The sequence below is a fragment of the Hemicordylus capensis genome, chromosome 2 (genome assembly GCF_027244095.1).
Source record: "Hemicordylus capensis ecotype Gifberg chromosome 2, rHemCap1.1.pri, whole genome shotgun sequence".
Taxonomy (NCBI): domain Eukaryota; kingdom Metazoa; phylum Chordata; class Lepidosauria; order Squamata; family Cordylidae; genus Hemicordylus; species Hemicordylus capensis.
This window is the reverse complement of record NC_069658.1, coordinates 108,800,184-108,817,335: the sequence shown is the minus strand read 5'-3', so window position 1 is coordinate 108,817,335 and position 17,152 is coordinate 108,800,184. Positions and strand designations below refer to the sequence as shown.

The 17,152-nt window shown below is 42.7% G+C and overlaps 1 long non-coding RNA gene across 1 annotated transcript in view; it reads right to left on the bottom strand.

The window, feature by feature from the left end:
* LOC128347237 (uncharacterized) overlaps positions 1–17,152 on the bottom strand; it is a 33,726-nt gene that overhangs the window by 11,590 nt on the left and 4,984 nt on the right. The window lies entirely within an intron of this gene.

Below are 17,152 nucleotides of genomic sequence, written 5' to 3'. Positions count from 1 at the left end.
AAAACGGTAGCCTTGTGCTGGCAATTAGATATAGGAATCAACGATGCATAGAATGGGGAGTAGGTTCATTCTCACTGGCCTCATCCATGATCTCCAAGCACTGATAATTCTTCTGCATGCAGCTTCTCTGCATCAATGCTGTACTTACGGATGCTCTCACCGCACCATTTGTAGCCTGCAGTTTTGTAGGATATACCGAGCAGATTGTGCATACGCAGCCTGTGCACATATACAACTTGTATGCATGTAGGCATTATACTGAAGAGCCGCTCAACACGTAAAAAGTCAGATGTAGGATCAGCAGGTGCTGTCCTGTTCTCCACACCACATTGATCATCCCCACATTTAGTCATCTTCACAGGGCTTGTGTCCTCAGCATATAGACACAAGTGCATACTTTTCAAGAGACGCATTGTGTAAAGCTTTTCCTTTCAATTTAGGAGCTAGTTTTCAATTTCAGGACTGGGATATCAAGACAAATTTAAATTATCCTTGTGTGTTTAAATTCTGGTCTATTGGTTGTAATAAAATGTATGTATGGAAATTTTAATGGTGATTCCAAAGCTGAGGCATTAAGAAAGTGCATTGTCTTGAGGGATAATTTGACCCAGACTGACATGCCTGAATTGAAATGACAACTCGCTTGCCAAGAAATAGTGGAATCTGGAGATTTTAGGCTACTCCTGTTCCCAATGCAGGACAAAACTGCTGGATGCATCCAGGGAAAGAGGACACTGCCGTGTGCCAATGCCTCAATTACACAAGAGCAGGAGATATTGACTCCCCATCCTCCCATTTCTTGGCTCATCTGCTATTCCCCACTTGCTGGTTTTGAATCCTCCCTCTGTGGAGCCAAGAAACTCTTCCTTCCATCTGAGTCAGAGATGTAATCCAATAATCTTGGATTATTTCATAAGTCTCTCTGAAACTCATAAAATATACCATATTATTAGCTGAATAGTGAGGCTGGAAAACTTGTATTAAATTCTAACATCTAATAATGTGGGGCATTGTCTACAGAAGTTCATGCTCTTACCATAAACACATTTCTGTTTGGTTCAGAAAAGATACAACTGGGTTGCTTTAATAAGTACTCTAAGTAAGAGTACAGAGATCTCATAGTGTCTTTAGGTATTCCTGTTAATGTGTTCATTAGGTGCCTTCCCTGCTTGGAGACAAAGATATGGTCAATTGATTATTATTATTATTATTATTATATTTACTTTTTATACCCTGCTCTTCCTCCAAGAAGCCCAGAGCAGTGTACTACATAAGTTTTTCCTCACAACAACCCTGTGAAGTAGGTTAGGCTGAGAGAGAAGTGACTGGCCCAGAGTCACCCAGCAAGTATCATGGCTGAATGGGGATTTGAACTCGGGTCTCCCCGGCCCTAGTCCAGCACTCTAACTACTACACCACGCTTTGATGGCAGCTAACTTCAGTGAGGGGGCACTGTGAAAGCTGGTTCATCTACCCACTGCCTTGAGTCTGTGAATTGGGTGGTATATTAAATCTCACAATAAAACAAACAAACAAACAAACAAATAAAAAATACCCATGTTCTAAAACTTACCTGAAGGATTGGAGCTGAGGTGAGAGAAGTGTCAACTTTCCTAGATCAGCTCTTGGTCCCATGAAAGTTAAAAACAGCTGAACTTCTAAACAGCTAAGTAAAGGTAAAGTGTACCGTCGAGTCGGTGTTGACTCCTGGTGACCACAGAGCCCTGTGGTTTTCTTTGATAGAGTACAGGAGGGGTTTACCATTGCCATCTCCCATGCAATCTGAGATGATGCCTTTCAGCATCTTCCTATATCGCTGCTGCCCTATATAGGTGATTCTCATAGTCTGGGAAGCATACCAGCGGGGATTCGAACTAGCAATCTCTGGCTTGATAATCAAGTCATTTCCCCACTGTGCTATTAGATGACTTAAACAGCTACTGTAAATAGCCCCTCCATAAAATCCAGACCTTGAGCTGTAGAGCTGTTCACATAAACAGCAGCTACAATCTGATGTATTTGTGCTATTTTGATCTTCTGAGGTAAATATTATATTGAAGGAAGATGTATATTGACCTCTTTTTATCATGCATTCCATACATTCCTTTTTATCATACATTTACAATACATTCCAAATCAGTGGAAATATGTTGCTCCAGTTAACCATGGATGGTTCCCGTGAGAACCACAAGATGGCACTGCATACTGTATTACTTTTCAGTATCTTCTTTGCAAGTCCCTGCAGGGAGTTCTCCACACAGCAGGCTTTACCACGAGTATTGGGCTGCACTCTAATGCACAATGAAAAATCCAAATTGTTTGTGAGGTGCTCCCCGATAGTTTGCAGGGACTTCAGGGTACATCTGACTGATATATGAACGCATGCCCTTCATTCCAGATGAGATGTGAGCGAAAGGGCTTTTGCCCTGTGTGAAAAACTCCTTGGTGACTCAAGAATAGGGTTATACAGGAAAAATGACTGCTTGTTTGATGAAATTCATTTATTAAAAAACACACACACCTTAAAACACATTGAAATTTACACTGGCAGATAACATGACTTGATTGCAGTGGTGATGGAGCAGAAAAAACCTGGAGGGGATTGGCTATGGATAGGGCATGATCTGGTTCGGTGCCTCCTTTGGGAAGTGTCCAACTGGCTCAGGCCAGGCACCCGCCACAGCCACACCAGTTCAGCAGGGCAGGGAGCAGTTCCCTTAAGAGGCAGGGAAGCAGGTCCTTACCTGCCCCACTGCCACCCCACTGCTTTTCCGGGTGCAGCACACTTGCTAGCAAAGGCTGCATGTGGCTACGGTGCTGTTCCCCGCGGCCTGCAGGCATGGCGTCAGCATGCACATGACCACTGTGCATGCACGGTGGCCATGTCTGTGGCCAGCAACACCATGCACCATGCATGGAGGGTTATTCCCTGTTGTGCACATCCCTAGCTATGACCAGGTCATGTCAGTAGCTGGACAGATGAACCAAAGATCTAGTGCATCAGAGAGGACAAACTGTAGCCGAGGATAGTGGGAGTTGTGGTTCAGCAACAGCTGGAGTGCCAAAGATTGCCTATCCCTGGTCTAGTACATCAGAGAGGATACCATCCATCTTAAATCTGATTCTTGTGTCAAGAGCAAATCAAAGCAATGGATTTGCAAAATAGAGCGTTTTGTGTGCCAACCTCTAAAAAAACAAACCCCGACCCACTACCAATTGCCTCCCACTGGTATTAATCATTCATGTTAATGGATGTGCACTAAATCAAAACACAAATGAGATTAAATTCTACATTCCAAAGGCTGGCCAGCACAAGACATTACCATTTGCTTGTGATGAGTCAGACCACTGATTATTTTATTTTATTTTATTTTATTTTATTTTATGTAATTGTTATGGTTGAAGCTTGCTTGAAAGTAGTTTTACAGACCCTGCTATGGTGCCTTAAACAATTCTTTACAGACTGCACTCAAACACCATGAAAATAAAATTAATGCCAGTAGTAGCTCCATACTTGCTTCATTAGGACTGTTTTCTAAATGCCATTGATACCTGACCTGGAAGCAGCTGTTGCTAGCAATGTAAATTTAAAACTGGAAAATAGTGTTATTTTATGAAACAGGAATAAATCTGCCTTTTCCCTGTCCTCCCTGTTCATTCTAAACCTTTTCTTCCACACCAAATAACTCAATCATATTTCTATTACACAGTTATGGTCACACTTCTCACTTTTCTTTCCTTTTTCAAGAGAGAATGAGAGCGGGAGCAGAAGAGAGAGAGAGAGAGAGAGAGAGAGAGAGAGAGAGAGAGAGAGAGAGATTCCACTTTTTTAGCCTGACACTTCTATTCCTGCAACTCAGGCATTTTGACTGTCAATGACAGTGCTACATGAAAGAAGTTAAGCTGCACTCAGATAAATGGGACCTGGCTGCTACACTTATTCAAATCTATTTGGGCGCTTTGCTGGTTTACCAGCCTAAAATCCCTGGCATTGTTTCAGACCATGTTTTTGGCAATGAAAGCTTTGGGTTGGGTAAGGTTTTTTTTTTAAATGAAAACATCTTGCTCTGTTTTTCTTATAGATGATGTGGTTGAAACTCAAAGTGCCACAAAGTGAAATCCATGTCTTAAATAATCTGGGATGTGCCCCCCCACCCCGCTTTGGACCTCAAAACCATAACAAATGGAACATAAGTATGTATTGGCAGTTTTTTTTAATGTCTAAGGTTAACAGACATGGTGGCTATACATGATTACAACACACATAGTGCAAAGTGCTGTATCCACAATTTTGAACTCGGGGTTGGAATTGACATGGAACCCCTTGAAGTCTCTGATCAGGTGAATAATAGTGACTCCACAGGGCAGCAAGAGCTAGAGATGTGCACAAACTGGTTCAGCACTTCTTTTCTGGAGCGCCAAACCAGTTTGTAATGCCAGTGTTCAAGCTAGTTCAGGGGCGGGGGTCCTTTAAGGGGCATGGAGGGTACGCTTATCTGCCCCACCACTTTCCCACTGCTCCACCACTTTCCCCCAACCAATAGTGTTGGTGCAGGGCTGCAGCATACATCCCTGCAGCCCTGGTCAGCATTATACCAGAAGTGGCCAATGCTGGCCGAGGCTGCAGGGAAGTATGCTGCAGCCCTGTGGCAAAGCTGGTGCAGGAATCACTGGTGCAACAAGAGAGCAGCCTAACAGAACTTCCCAACCGCAGTGGAAGAGGGTGTCAAAAATTACTGACTCCCTACTGCACCAGTGCAGTTAGTTGAGATGTTCTGTAGGGATGTGCAAATTGATTCGGGTACAAATCAATTTGTACCCAAATCTAGCTGATTCAGGTGATTTGGAGACAAAACAAATCACCCCTGTGGTCCTTTGGCTAGATTTGGGTACAAATCAAATCATGCCTGATTCGATTTGAATCAATCTGAGATTTGGATTCCTCCTTTCATTTCCCCCAGATTCCCAGCTTTCTTTTTTTTTTTTTTTAAGCCCTTGTAGAAGTGAAGTTATGGAGCAAAATGTGTGGTCACTATTTTTCAAGTGTTTGGATTCTTTGGTGTATAATAACTTTCCCTCAATGAATCCCTATGAGGATTCATTACACACCTTCATTTCTTCTATTCATTTTGACTGTCTTTTCGACAGTGCCAACTGTCAATTGCCATGTGCCAACTACACCCCACTCCCAGCTGCAAGGCAGTGAGGTACTACTCAGTTTATGTTCTAGGATTTTTTTTCAAGTGTTTAGGATCTTTTGTGTCTAATAACCCTTCCTCATAATGAGAATTCATTACACACAAAGAGTCTAAACACCTCAAACATTCCTAAAATATAAACTCAGTACCCACTGGCTCATGGGTTGTGGGGTAGTTGGAACATGGGATGCCACTAATTGCCCACCCCACCAGCAAAGCAGTGGGGTCAAAATGAACAGTTGAAATGATGATGTGCAATGAAGACACCAAAGAATCTAAACACTTCAAAAATACCTAAAAAATAAACTGAGTACCCCAGAGTGTGTGTGTGTGTGGGGGGGCGTGTAGTAGACATATCACAGTTGGCACTGTCCAATGATAGTCAAAATGAACAGAAGAAATGTTGTATAATGAATCCTCATAGGGATTTATTATGAGGAAAAGTTATTAGACACCAAAGAATCTAAACATTTCAATATTCCTAAAAATTAAAATGAGCACCCCACTGCCTTGCAGGTGTGTGTGTGTGTGGGGGGGGTATAGTTGGCACATGGTAGTTGACAGTTGGCACTGTCCATTGACAGTAAAAATGAACAGAAAAGATGAAGATGTAAGCAATGAATCCTCATAGGGATTCATTATGAGAAAAAGTTATTATACACCAAAGAATCCAAACACTTGAAAAATAAGATCACCTAGAGAGGTTCGCCTGCAGTTGCCACCAACTCGTTTGGTGGCTACTCAAGAACAGGCCTTCATCATTGCTGTCCCTGGACTTTGGATTGCTTTCCCTGTTGAAATAAGAGCCTCCCCATCTCTGGCAACTTTTTAAAAGGTGCTGAAGACACATTTATTCACCTAGGCTTTTAATTAGATTTATGGTTTAAATTTTTAATGCTGGTTTTAAATTATTTTAATGTTATTGTTTTTAATGTTTAAGTGATTTTAATCGTTTAATTGTCCTAGTTTTGATTTTAACTGATAAATTGATTTTATTTGTTGTAAACCGCCCTGAGCCATTTTGGAGGAGCAGTATATAAATCAAATAAATCAAATCAAATCAAATCAAATCAAATCAAAATAATACTCCATTTACAAATTCAAATAGTGTTTAGTTCCAGCCCCCTAATGGTACAGCGGGGAAATGGCTTGACAACCAAGCCAGAGGTTGCCGGTTCGAATCTCCACTGGTATAGGAAGATGCTGAAAAGCATAATCTCATACTGTGCAGGAGATGGCAATGGTAAACTCCTCCTGTATTCTACCAGAGACAACCACAGGGCTCTGTGGCTGCCAGGAGTTGACACCGACTCAACGAACAACAATAGTAACATTGACCATAATCATCTAAATGTTAGCCAGATTTCAGAATCTTTTCCTCAGCTGCTGAATTGTTCTGCATTTAGACCTTCACAACAAAAAGTCTCACTTGTCATCTTTTCAAATTTTGTTATTAAAACTATTTCCCTCAAACCTGTCAGATTCTAAGCCAGTATGGCTTTTGCATGTATCTTTATGGGATGTGACTTTTAAAGTAAACACAGGTGCAATCTTGATTCTGGAGTACTTCAGCTGTTGTTTCATGATGAGCAGTCTAATCCTCACAGTAGATTTTGGTGACATTTGCTGCAAGCTTGACAAAGGGCACAATCCACAGGGAACGTCTCTTCAAGCGGCATTGGTATGAATGGGAGTTGTGCAAGACTTCATTGTTGGAATGTGACACTCCCTAGAGGATTATGTCCAAAGGAGCTGGTTTTCTTTCTTCACCATGAACAGTATGTCCCCCCACCCTTGGATCTTTCCTGAGGTAAATTTTAATATTTGTTCATTATGAGTTCTAATTCAATGACAGTTCTCTAGTTAGCATAGACATTATTATTATTATTATTATTATTATTATTATTATTATTATTATTATTATTATTATTATTAAATTAATTAAATGTATATCCCACCCAAACATACGTGTCTGGGTGGCTAACAATTAAAACATATATAAAAATTAAAACAATGCAACATATAACACATATATAACAGTTAAAACAATACAATAATTTAAAAACCATAAAATTAACAAACAGTATTTTTGATTAAAAACCTGAGAAGGCTTGGGTTAAAAAAAATGGTTTTCAAATGTTTTTTTTAAAATAGCCAGAGATGGAGACGATTGTAACTCAGCAGGAAGCACATTCCACAATCTCGGGGCAGGAGCTGAGAAGGCCCATCTCTGTGTGACCACCAAACGAGTTGGCGGTAACTGGAGACAGACCTCCTCAGATGACTTCAATGGGTGGTGGGGCTCGTAACAAAGAAGACGCTCTCTTGGGTACCCAGGGCCTAAGCCATTTAGGGCTTTGTAAGTTATAACTAGCACTTTGTATTTTGCCCATAAACCTATTGGCAGCCAGTGTAACTCCATCAGCAAAGGAATAAAATGGTCTCTCCGAGATGACCCAGAGACCAGCCTGGCTGCCACATTCTGAACCAACTGAAGTTTCTGGACTATATACAAAGGCAGCCCCATGTAGAGCGCATTACAGAAATCAAGTCTGGAGGTTACCAACAAATGTACCACTGTTTTGAGGTCACTGATCTCAAGAAACAGACGCAGCTGGCGTATCAGCCAAAGCTGATAGAAAGCACCCCTGGCCACCACCTCAACCTGAGAAACCAAGGAGAGGTGTGGATCCAGGAGTGATCCCAGACTGCGGACCTGTTCCTTTTGGGGACGTGTGACCCCATCCAGAACAGGTAGATCAAAATCGTCTCTGGAGTTCTGACCCCGCACAATAAGTACCTCCGTCTTATCTGGATTCAGCTTCAGTTTATTCTCCCTCATCCAGCCCATTACTGCTTCCAGGCAGGCATTTAGGGAGGATATGCCATCACCTGAGGTAGTTGACATGGAGAAGTAGATCTGGGTGTCATCAGCAAACTGATAACACCCAGCTCCAAGTCCCCTGATGATCTTTTCATTCAATTATAGGACATTGAATGTACCGAAGAATTCTCAGGGTAAAGATATTTCAGGTGCGATATAGCTGGTTCGAAAACACTGTTGTCCTGAAAACACATGCACATATTTCTGCCTTAGAGTAAGCTCTGAAAAAGAGAAGTTCTGCAAGAAAGTACTAGAAAGTATGGCCAGGACATTATCAGCACATTACCAACACACTGTGTCACACTGTGACATTACCAACACACTGTTTCCCACAATCCCTGTAGCAGATTTGAAATTGTTCTCAAAATGTTTGAGAATTAATATTTTGCAAGACAAAGGATGAACCCAGATGTGTATACATATACAGTATATCTGTTGCTTTCAAATGCCTTTAAAGAAATGGATGGTCTATGAGAAACATGAAAGGGGAAAACGGATCCAGAATTCAGTATGAATTTAGGCAAATGTGTAAAACAAGTTGCAGAGCCAGGCTCATACCATGGGTGAAGGACTTGGTGATCCCTTAGAGAGAGCTCATTCAAGTAACATAGGAAATACAGTAAGATGTTCCTTGGTAGGAGATTGGTGAAGTGATCATATTAATGCTTGGAAGCTATGCATATTAACAGGAGGTGCCATCCTTGTCCCCATTCCCCAGCATTCCTAACCTTAGCTACACCTCCAACCATGGCACAACTTTTTCTCCCCACCTTCCACATAAACCAACCAGACGCACATCGGTGGCAGTCTTTCAGGCCTCCATAGGATTGGCTTGGGCCACAGAATGCTAAACTTTTCATACAGACAGCTTTCCTATTGGCTACAGTCCAGTGACTAAATACAAATGCCCCAAGCCCATTGTTGGTGATGGTGTGGTTTGCATTCACACATCCTTGTCTTCCAAAGCTGACTTAGACAACTGTTTTTGAACATGAACATGAACATGTATCATCATCATCATCCCAGGTCCTTAGGAAGGACTCAATGTCTGGATAAAACAAACCAGTCAATAACACCAGTCTGACTGTGTAAACAAGAAATAATAATAACAACAACAACAACAAACATCTAAAACATCAAGTAAAATCAACCATCTGCTGTACATGGACGATCTGAAGTTGTATGGAAAGTCCCAGTCAAAAATTGAATCACTGCTAAACACTGTCCGTATATTCAGTAGCGATATAGCAATGGAGTTTGGACTAGACAAGTGTGCTGCATTAATAATTAAAAGAGGAAAAATAACAAAAACATAGGAATAGAACTGCCCAATGGAAGCAACATCAAGAACCTGGAAGAGAAAGAACATTACAAATACTTGGGCATTCTCCAGGCTGATAACATCGCACACACTGAAGTTAAAAGAAAAATGGGAAGTAAATACATCAGGAGAGTTAGAAAAATCCTCAAGTCCAAACTCAATGGCGGGAACACCATACAAGCCATAAACACCTGGGCTATACCTGTTATCAGATACACTGCAGGAATAATAGACTGGACCCAGGCAGAGCTAGAGACGCTAGATCGTAAGACCAGGAAAATCATGACCATCAATCATGCTCTGCACCCTCGCGGTGATGTAGATAGGCTATACCTCCCTCGCAGCTCAGGTGGAAGAGGAATGCTTCAAGTCCATCAAACAGTAGAGGAGGAGAAAAGACAAGAGGCCTTGAAGAATATATAAGGGACAGTGAAGAAGATGCACTTAAAATGGTCAAGACCGAGAAACTATTCAACACCAATGAAACAAAACAGGCCTACAAGAAAGAACAAGTCAAGAACTGAGCAGAAAAATGGAGAAATAAGCCCCTGCATGGTCAATATTTGCACAATATAAGTGGAAAATCAGACATCACCAAGACCTGGCAATGGCTTAAGAATGGCAACTTGAAGAAAGAAACAGAGGGTTTAATATTGGCTGCACAAGAACAGGCACTAAGAACAAATACAATAAGAGCAAAAGTCGAAAAATCCACCACAAACAGCAAGTGCCGCCTTTGTAAAGAAGCAGATGAAACCGTGGACCACCTAATCACCTGTTGTAAAAAGATCGCACAGACTGACTACAAACAAAGGTATGACAAGGTAGCAGGGATGATACACTGGAACATCTGCAAAAAATACAAGCTACCTGTAGCCAAGAATTGGTGGGACCATAAAATTGACTTCCGACTACAAACAGACAAACATCTGCCACACAATACACCAGATATAACTGTAGTTGAGAAGAAAGAAAAACAAGTCAAAATAATCGACATAGCAATACCAGGGGATAGCAGAATAGAAGAAAAAGAAATAGAAAAAAATCACCAAATACAAAGGTCTACAAATTGAAATTAAAAGGCTGTGGCAGAAGAAGACCAAAATAATCCCAGTGGTAATTGGCGCCCTGGGTGCAGTTCCAAAAGACCTTGAAGAGCACCTCAACACCATAGGGGCCACAGAAATCACCATCAGCCAATTACAAAAAGCAGCTTTACTGGGAACAGCCTATATTCTGCGACGATATCTATCACAACAGCAACAACATTGACAATAAAATTCAGCCATCCCAGGTCCTTTGGAAGTACTCGATGTCTGGATAAAACAAACCAGTCAATAACACCTGTCTGACTGTGTAAATAAATAAATAAATAAATAATAATCATAGCCAATGTTCAGTGCAGCATTAGTCTCCATGACACTGCTCTGCAGGACTTCTGTGCCCTTCAAAGGTAGTAGCGGGGTTTGGCAAAATGGTTGATGCGCAAACAGTTCTTCTGCAGATTTCCCATTGTCCCAAATGTGGAAATCCGTGGAAGAACTGCATCCACTGCCATCTTTATTGTGCAACCCTGATGCTGCCTTTGAAGGGTGCACCAGCCCTGCAGCACAGCATGAGCCCTTTCTTACGATCCCATGAGTGGACTTGAGGGTGGGTGGCAGGGAAGGTTGCAGCAGCTTACTTTCCCTGTAGACGATTCAGAAGAGTTGCTGGGCATGCTGATTGTGTGCCCAGACAAGCCACTGCTTTCCCAGGCAGCATGAAGATTTGGGGGCTGGGACATGTCATCATAGCCCCTGGAAATTCCACAATGCACCATGAGAATGCTGCCAGTGCTGACACATGAGCAGTTAGCCCTGGTTAAGGGCGTGTTTGTGCCCTTAACCTTGGCTAACTGGCAGGATATCTAGGCAGGTTTGCCACTGAGGCACTTCTAGGAGCTTCACAATTCCCGGCAGTTTTCATGGGCAGCCAAGCCCTTGCTCAGCTGCCTTAGCCCAGTTTTAGAAGCTCATGGGAACAGCCTCCATTATGGAGACATAACACTGTACTAGATGTAACCCAATACTTATATGTCACTTTTAAACAAACAAGTTCTCAAATAGGTTTACTACTTAAAGGAGCAAGATAGTTCCCTGTCCCAAAAGGGCTCAGTATCTAAGAAGCAAGACAATGGCCAGCAACAGCCACTGGAAAGACCCTATGCTTGAGTTGGATAGGAACAGTTGCTCTCCCATGGCAAAAAATAAGAGAGCCCACACATTAAAAGGCCCAGTTAACAGTTTATTCAATAGATTGGGGTCACCACCTTTCAAACATTTAAAGCCTGCACATTATTAGCACAACTAAGTGTGGAGGAAGCAGAATCCTTGGAAATGTTCTTCTCAATTGTTCAGAAGAATGCCAAGGCTTGGCTTTCATAAGTAGCAAGTGGTGGAAAAAATCACTTGTGACAGACACAAAAGTTAAACATACCGCATTGTTATTGCAGAAGCCATTGTTAGCAACTTGAAATGACATATCATATTGCAGTTTAAGTGAGGAATATCAAATTAATGGCCAGAAACGAAAACCTATCACTTTTGTCTGGGAAGCTGTTATTCAACACACCCGGTGATTTATTTTCATGAGGTGGGCCTGGTTAAAACAAAAACAAACCAAAAAAACCCAAAACCCCTCCACGCTCATACAATCCTTCAGAGAGGCAGGCCCACTAAAGAGCAGTCTAGTATGTTCTGTTCAAGGATAGCAATTTGATTTGTGTTTTCAAGTTCTGGATATGTATGACTGTTTGAACACACAATGAGGGGATGTTTAGCGGCTCACTCCTACAGCATTTTCCATATCTCTAAGGTCTTGTTTGTTTTGTGTTTTTTGAATGCGATTGTATGTGATTGTATTGTTTTTAACCTGATAATTGTTAGCAAGTTCAGGAGGGGAGATTTATTTATCTGCCCCAGCTACAGCGGAAAGGCACAGGTAAGAAAGCACTGCTAATTAATATTGTCTGGAGACGTGGTGTTCAAATACAGTAGTTTATTTAGGAAATCCATCAGGGAGATAGATAAGGCCTATCATGCCTCCTTGCTAGCTACATACAGGAAGAAAGAAGGGAGAATAAGGAAGTCTCTCTCTCAGGTGAGAGACTGCAACCTAAGACTATCAGTCTAACAAAGGGGAATCAGAGTAGAGAAAACATGATCAGAGGGGGAATGCCCTTACTGGCTAATGCCCCTAGTGGACAATAGGGTTGCTGGTGCAAAGAGTCGATACCATCAGGAGCTGCATCTCCAACAATAATTAGCTGCTTTGATTTCCCACAACTGAGTCAATATAGCACAGTATATCACTGAAGTGGGTGGGTGTGGCAGGGGGGAAGAGAACAGTTAGTAAGGACTATTGCCTTCAAGTTTGGGTTTACCAGAAGTATCTGGCTTGACACTGTGCAAAGCAAGACTATATGGACCTTTGCTCTAATCCAGCAGGGTGATTTTTGTAGTTTTATCAACACCCCATTTGATTAGCATTGACAGGTGAACCAATAAAGTACACTCTTGAGTGCTAAACATGGCCTAGTATTTTCCGAAACATCAAATTACGTCCGTACTATAGGAACTTTAAAATCAGATTAGAAGCAAATATGGCAGATGTTTGAGGCTAGGGTGGCAAAGGATGTCAAATCAATGCTACAATTACATTTATTCCACATGTTTCATAGCTTGGTGCGGGAAAGGGTAGGTCCATGCAACTACTGGGCTCCGAATATCTGAAGCTGAATAATTCACATAACCCAAGGGTTCTCAAACTTGGATCCCCAGATGTCATTGGACTACAGTACTCATCATGCTCAGCCACAGTGGCTTCTGGCACAAGTTTGAGAATATTTGCCATAGCTCTTTGGCACTGTGAAGAGGTGACCTTTCCCACCACTAGTAGTGTGCACGGACCGGTTCGGAGGCCATTCTACTGGCCTCCAAACTGGTCCGGACAAGGGGTGGTTTTGGTTCGGGAGGGTTAGGGTGGGGGGTTCCATTAAGGGCGGGGGGGGCTTTACTCACCCCTCCCGCGCTTTGCAAGTTTGGTGCCATAATTCATTTAAAAAATGCGCCGCAGAATCACCCTCCACTCCTATGGCTCCGGACCGGGGCTCCTTCCTGTCTTCAAAATCGGGCGGCAGGATACTTCCCTGCCGCCCCCGAAGCCCCCTCAAGCCATTTTAGCCCTTTAAATCTCGCCCCGGACCGAGTCCTATGGCGCTTGGGCGGGTGGCGGGGAGATGTCCGTCCGCCCGCCCGCCCCCTTCCCTGCACTTCGCAGAAGGCAGGGAAGGGGGCGGGCGGACGGACGGACATCTCCCCGCCGCCCGCCCGAGCGCCATAGGACTCGGTCCGGGGCGAGATTTAAAGGGCTAAAATGGCTTGAGGGGGCTTCGGGGGCGGCAGGGAAGTATCCTGCCGCCCGATTTTGAAGACAGGAAGGAGCCCCGGTCCGGAGCCATAGGAGTGGAGGGTGATTCTGCGGCGCATTTTTTAAATGAATTATGGCACCAAACTTGCAAAGCGCGGGAGGGGTGAGTAAAGCCCCCCCCCGCCCTTAATGGAACCCCCCACCCCAGTGCCGAACCGCAGGTCCGCGGTCCGGTGCACACCCCTACCCACCACTCACCTCTGCACAATGCTGCACTTACCCCAATGCTGGTGGAGCCCCTTAAAGAGAAATAGGTTGAACCCCAATGACATCTGGGAAAGCACGTGGAGTATGCTGTGGAGTCCTTTCCAGTGCTTTCCCCATAGAGTTCTATGGGACACCACCAGTGCTGCGAGAACCACAGCAAACATGGAAGTGAGTGGCAATAGTGGTAACTTCCACACAGTGCCAAACGGCTTTGTGAATTATTCAGCTTCGGATTTCCAGAACTGAATATTGCACAGACCTAGAAAGGCTACACCCATTTCTGGAGATGAAACAGTGGTGCATACGCTTGTAACATCCAGGCTTGACTACTGCAATGCACTCTATGTTGGGCTGCCTTTGTATGTAGTCCAGAAACTGCAGCTGGTACAGAATGCAGCAGCCAGGTTAGTCTCTGGGGTTACCCAAAAAGATCATATTACACCCATCTTAAAAGAACGACACTGGCTGCCAATAAGTTTCTAGGTGAAATACAAAATGTTGGTTATTACCTATAAAGACCTAAACAACTTGAGTCCAAGTAGTTTATTTATTTAAATAAATAAATAAATAAATAAATAGGTAATGAAATAATTATTTCCCCACCAAAACCTTTACACAACACAAACACTATACAGGCCCCTAAAGCCGCTGTGTACTTGTTTGCTTCCATTCTGTACAATTAACGTCACCCATCTTGGGCAAGAAATGACTTTGCTACATCAGTCGCTGCTGCTGTTGGGAGGCCTGCTCTTTAGCTATCAGCTCCACAGGATAATGTGTTAATTCTTCCCTTTTATCCCTGCACCTGGAGCTTTTCTTACAGCTTTTGAGGTGAAAGTGTTTTAATCAGTTGACTTGTCATTGCCTCATTGAGATTTAATTTAACTTGATACTTCTTGCTTTGTTCTGTTTCCATGCAAATCCATCTTTTAACAGTTGCTGTTATGCCATTCCCAAGCCGCCTTTGCTAGGAAATCACTTCCTTGGCCTAATGCAACACATACAAGGCTGTTTTCTTCTTTTTTCCTTTCCTCCTCAATCTGGCATTGGCGTGAAAAACTGACAGCCAGCCCAGCATACTGATTCACTCAAAGTTATTGTTCAAACAATAGGGCATCACTTTTAAAAGCTTCTGGCAATTATACCACATGGTGGGAGATTAAAAAGTATTTTTCATAGTAAACACACATGTGGGAGAACATTTCTTTTCACCTGTTGGTTGAGGCTGTTGTAACTTGTAGTGAGTTTGCAGCACTTTGGGGGTGACAAGTAAGTATGGGTATGCTAATTATGTATAAACCTTGCAAATCAACTAGGAAATGATGCCTGTGTGCTTATATAACAGCAGGGAGGATAGCCAACTTGGAAGAAGTAGCATTATTCCGGCCAAAACTAATATCAGAGGTGCTGTACTCCTTTTGACCTGGCAGTCACCTCTCCCGACTCACAATTATGTTAAACACATAGTTTGGCCCTACCTATTTAATTTACACAAGCAACAAAACAAATTGTGGCAGTGGGGAAGGGACTGGATGGGAATCATGGGACATGGAGAGTGGTTATTTAACCTTTTCTACTCATACCACAGTCTTGTCAAGATTGTACCCTCAATCAAGGGTGCCTAGGAGGGAAGATTCCATTGGAACCCATGGAAGCTTCCCTTCTGGAGGTGATAATAACCAGGAAGCATAATTTCATTTCTGTGGTTTTCATGTTGACATTCCTCAGTCACAGTTGTGCCCTCATTGTTTCCCCCTTCAATAGCAAATAGGTAGTACAAGCAGCACATTTTCTGCTAACACTCCGGGCAGAATAACACATGATTACATTTCAGTTCTTTGTTGCATCACTAGTCTATCCCTACTATCTTTCTTCCATCATAGAACTCATGGTAGCATTTATGAGGTTCCTAGGTGGTCACTCATCCAGGTACTGACCAGACATAGCCCTGTTAACAAAGTGCCTGTATCATGTGCCCTCAGACTATGCCCTGGGCTTCCTCTTGATTCCCAAACCTGCACTGGCCAAGATAATGCAAATGAAGTGATGAGGATGGTACTTGCAGGGGAGAATGGGCAGATAAGAGGCCTCTGCCATGCCTGTAAGTTAACCTCTATATAGAACCCCACACAAGATGGATTTCCTCCCAGATCAGCTCCCTTCTGATTTCAAAGCCCTACTGGGGTGTGGGGGATATATATATTTAAAATGCTGCAAGAAGCATTTTCAGGGGACCATCAATGAACGGGGGAAAGGTTAAGCATCACCCTCCTGCCTGCCGGTTCTGTCCTACAGATGTCCCCTCCCCCATCCCTGCATTAGCATTATAGGTGAAACATGGGCAAGGAAACCTTCCCTTTCCCTTGTAATATGTAGTTCCACTTACAGTGCAATGCTTTGAATGTTCACTATGCAGATATGACTTGGAAGTAAGTGCCACTGTGTTCAGTGGGGCGTACTCATTTACCAGTGTCCTCACCAGGGCCCCAGAGCATGGTCCAAAGGCATATCATAATGCAACCTTGATGAAGCTAAGGAGCTCTGGTTTGGGTTAGTGTCTGGATGGGTGACTGTCTAGAAACCTCTAGAAACCTTGAGTGCCACATTGGAAGAAAAGTGGTATATAAATGAAATAATAAAACACTCTCTGATTAGAACATAAGGTTACAGCCTTAATGTTTTTTCTGAGAAACCAATGAACAGCTCTTTGCAAAATAAGAAGTTGTGAACTACTTTAAAGCTTACTGTTGAGGCTGTTGATAAAATTTGACCATACTATGGATGTGGAGAGCAAAAAATACATCTGGAGAGGACTTCTTCAACCATCTTGCAACATGACATATCTGATTCAATTTTTATTTTCAAAAAAGTTGTTGATGCCTCATAAATAGAAGCTGAGTTTATATACCTTCTATGAAATGTTCCATATTGAATTGTCTGCTGGACCTGGGTTAGGCAAGGCTTCCACTAAATATAAAAAAACCCTACTCTGGGTGATACTTAGAATGTGGTTACATTTGGTGATCTTTCAAACAGTTATCCTTGTTCACCTAGTACTGCAAAGCTGTGAAG